The 4,331-nt window shown below is 47.3% G+C and overlaps 1 protein-coding gene across 1 annotated transcript in view; it reads right to left on the bottom strand.

The window, feature by feature from the left end:
• PPP1R17 (protein phosphatase 1 regulatory subunit 17) overlaps positions 1-2,342 on the bottom strand; it is a 17,521-nt gene extending 15,179 nt beyond the window's left edge. Inside the window, exon 1 of the mRNA XM_006742604.3 lies at positions 2,268-2,342. The gene's annotated coding sequence lies outside the window, so the exon portion shown is untranslated. The remainder of the gene's footprint in view (positions 1-2,267) is intronic.
• Between the last annotated feature and the right edge of the window lie 1,989 nt (positions 2,343-4,331).

A 4,331-nucleotide genomic window follows, 5' to 3' on the forward strand; every position in this document is an offset into this window, starting at 1 on the left:
CTGGGACCATATGATGCTCACTTGGGTGGCTAGCCCCCACCTGCTTGAGCAGAGAAGGGGGTTATGGACCATCAGTCGGGATGAGTGGGCTCAGTGCTGAGGCCTAGAGGTGAAGTGACAACCTCAAATACGGCCTGTGCACCTACTTAACGAATCTTCCTCCTCTTTGGGCAGAAAATCGTGGGCTCTGTCCTTGACTCTATGCTGGAAATCACCCCATGGAGGACCTAGTCAAGAAATATTCATTCTCCGGAAGGACAGCTGAGGCCCAAAGACATTGAGGTCACCTAGTATCAGTAGCCCACTCAGAGTCAGAGTGATCACTCGAACCCAGGCCTCCTGCCTTCTACTCTAGGTCCCCTCTGGCAATGGTCCCCCTCTCCCTTTCTCCACCCACAGTCAGCTCTTCTTTGTACTTGGATCACATGGCCGCTCCTGTGTGCTCAATAGCGGGTTATTTAATTTGAATCTGAGTTTTCGAGTTCCAGGGGATCTAGGTAAAATCTCAGCTCTCTACTGAAAAAGCTGCATGACTTTGATGAAGTAGCTAAATCTTCGTGATGTAGTGAGGGTAAATGGAGCCCAAGTACGATATAATCATGTTTGCCCTTTCTTCTACAAGTGACAGCTGCTATGCTAGAATGAGCAAAGCCTAGCATCCTTGTGGTGCGCCCGTCGATAGGCACCCAGAGACATAGGTTCCTCTCTGTTCCCCTATCCCCTTCCTAGCCTCCCTTTTCCTACCTGTAAAATAGAGATAACAGCATCTACCTCACAGAGCTACTATAAGGGTTAACTAGAACACCTCCCGGCTTTGCACATTGCGGGTACTCCATCCATGGCAGCCATTGCTCTGTAGCTGATGAAGACCAGTCACCTTCTCTTCTGAGAACAGGAACTGGGAGATCAGGGGACTGGGAAGGAACTCCACCAGACTGCAGAAGGACAGACAAGCCGGAGCAGGGGCTGCAGCTGAGGACAGGGTGGGAGGGGGAGCCAGCCTCCATCAGCACAGAGCCAGCTCCTAGTTTAGGGCAGGAATATCAGTTCCTCAGCTAAAAAACATTGGTCAGTTCAGTCTGAGGTCAGAAGTAGGTTTGGGAATTTTGTCCTTTCTCTAAATACCGAGTAAGTTCCTTAGTTGGATGTTAGAATATGAAGTTTAACTCAAGGCCACTGACTGCAAGCATTTGGTGCAATATGGGGTAGAAGCAAATGTTTGGTTACTTGTACCACTCTCTAGCTGGGTGAACTTGGGAAAGTGGTATGCCCTCCTGAAAACTTAGTTTCCACATCTGTAAAATGGGCTGATAGTGGCTCTTCTCCAGGATTGACAGTATTCACAATACAGCGTGTGTAGAGTTTCCAGCCCAGATCCCAGCACATGCTGACACTTTAAGAAGTGTAGGTTGCTTTGTTTGTTCTTCGTCATCCTCCCCTTGTGATTATGGCATGCATATCTTCACTGAACCATTGGAGCCATCTCCTGGCCCCATCCCTGGCCTTCTCCAAAGCTAATAATGAGATTAGAGCGATCCAAGGTAAAAACCAATGGCAGGGCCCCCCCTTTCCAAGTCTGGGGAACATGGTACTACTGATTCTTAGGAGCGAACTGAAACGTGGCTTAGTCGTAATGAAATTCTAAAAAATTCTAAAGAATTTCCCCAAAGTAATCAGCTCTGGATTTACCTGATGGAATAAAAAGTTAGGTTATGTCTACAGCCCAGTGTGGTATCTGATTATGTACAATTCATATCCTTTGTCAAAGCTCTTTTTAACTAGAGGATTTAATTCAGGTCAAAAAGTACTACGTTTTAAAATCAGATTTGTTCATTAAAAGACTAAATTTGCAGTATTCCTCCTAGGAGTGACTCTTCCTTGAAGTAGGGCACAGAAAGGGTTTTTTGGTAAGCACACTCGCCCCAGCCTCCTACACTGTGAGAATATGCAGATACACCAATATTCCTCTCTGGAACTTAGCAATTTAATTTGCAAGAATTCTGACTCTCACAGAATTCAAGACTCTACCTCCCTTAGAAAAAATGTCTTGAAGGTGATGCCTTTTCCTGCTCCCCACCTAGCCCCAGTTTAGCCTTGCTCCAGAAAGCACACCCCTGCACCCCTGCTCCCTCCACGGCCCCCCTCCCCGCCCTTGCTCCACCAGCTGCAGCCCTCTTTGTCCCAGCAACCATAAGGAAGCTGTAACTTATTGGAAATTTGCTTTTCTTGCCAGGAAAGTTCTTGGAGTAAAAATTGGAAACACTTACCAATGAGTGCAGGCGCTGGGATGAGGCGAGAGATGGGGAGGGCAAGCCTCCTCCCTGAAGCTGGGCCGGCTCTTCTGCTGCAGCCGCTGCTTGCTGCCCGGCTCCAGTTCCTCTTATCTAGGGACCAGCTGCCGCTGTTGCCATGGGGATGCTCCATTTCACAGGCGCCAGGGCAAGGGGGATGGAGAGGGAAAGAGGACTAATCTCACTGTCTCTGCTACCAACTGCAATAATTGTCCATTTCAAAAACACAATACGGAGTTGTGCTTTGAGTACCTAGTGTGCAAGGCTGGAGAGATCTAGACAAGCCAGCTAGAACCACCCTACGCAGTAGGGTTTTTTGTTTTTTTGTTTGTTTGTTTTTTGGCCCGACTTTGCAAATATGGAAGCTGAGGCACAGTCATATTAAGTGACTTGCCCAAAAGGTGACTCAGCTAATTTTAACCCTCAGATCTACTTGAGTGTAAATTCAAAGTACTTTCACTCACCAACCGGGCCCCTTAGAGTAGTATCAGGGTGAGAAGAATAATAGCAATCGCTGACATTTACAGAAGGCTTCCCGAAGGCTAGGCACTCTTCTTTACACGTCCGGACTCATTTCATCTTCATAACAGCCTTGCCAGAGAAGTGGCTGTCCGCATCCCCCTTTCACTGATGGGGCGCTGAGTTGATAAATCATCTGCACAAGACCTCTCTGCTAGTAAATGGTAAGGCTAGAGTTTGCATTGGGCAATGGGATGTAGAGTCCTTGCTCTTAACCTGTTTGCAGCACTGCTTGCCAAAGAGAGCATTTCAGAAAGAACAGCGCATAGTGAAGAAAGCAGCCCTCACCATCTGGGGTGGGTATGGAGGCCAGGGAAAATTTGCTCCTTCAAAGGAACCAAAGCAAATGTTCTAATATGCGGAATTCATATGCAGTCCGGGAAAGGGCAGGGGGAGCAAAGGGTGCTGAAGCGAGGCTGGCAGTGTGATGTGCTGTCATATGGAGAGGGAGGTTCTGTGTTTGGGGCAAGCTCACTGGAGGAAATGTCCTGTGCCGAGCAGAGGAGTTCGTAGTCTGTGGTCTGGGCATGAAGAGCAGGGAGGTTAGTCTAGGGGATGAGGTGGGGATCAGCGGGAGGGGCTTGAGACCCCTGAGGGCAGCCAAGAGACCACCCACCAATGATGCCCAAGAGGTGCGTTCTCATAGATGAGGTACAGTACAAACCACACATGTGGTTTCCTTTCTTTCCAGAGGCTGCATGCAGCGCGGTTCTCAAAGGCCACTCGCTGGCTTCAACCACCTGCTGGTCACCAGTATGGAGTGGCTGATTCCCCCTTTGCATTTGCCAGCATCCCAAATAATAGGGCTGGAACCATATGAAACTCATCCTGAGGTTGACTCCTAGGGTGAGAATTTATGCAGAGGCCACGGTCACAAATCTGCCAGAACAGGCTTCCTTGTTGGATTCGTTTGTCTTGGTTCTTGTTGGAATCTCCTGGAAAGGGATGGAGGCTGCCAAAAGGTAATGCTCCTGGCTAGGAAGGGGGACTCTGGATGCTAAATGAAAGTCCCTAGAAGCAGTTCTCTATTCCCAACCGCCTGCTTTATCTTCTTATCAACAGCCTTTTTGGCCAGTGTGGTTAGCAGCATCTTCATTTCCAAACTTGAGTGGAAAAAATACACTTTTCCTAAACTCTTCACTTCTTTTTTTAAATTAAACATTTTTTGAGATAATTTAGATTCACATGCAGTTGTAAGAAATAATACAGAGAAGTCTCCTGTACCTTTTAAGCAATTTCTTCCAATGATGTTATCTTGCAAAACTATTGGACAGTATCTCAACGGTATTTTGGTATTGATACACTCAAGATACAGGATCATCCCATCACCACAAGAATCCCTCATGCTGCTCTTACATAGTCACACCCACCTGCCTCCCCTTCCCTTCCTCGTTCTCCCTGCTCCCACCCACTCCTTAACTCCCTCAACCACTAATCTATTCTCCATTTCTATACTGTTGTTATTTCCAAAATGTTATATACATGGAATCATACAGTATGAAATTTTTTGAATTTGGCTAT

Source organism: Leptonychotes weddellii, chromosome 12, assembly GCF_054177405.1.
Source record: "Leptonychotes weddellii isolate Sample4059 chromosome 12, ASM5417740v2, whole genome shotgun sequence".
Classification (NCBI taxonomy): domain Eukaryota; kingdom Metazoa; phylum Chordata; class Mammalia; order Carnivora; family Phocidae; genus Leptonychotes; species Leptonychotes weddellii.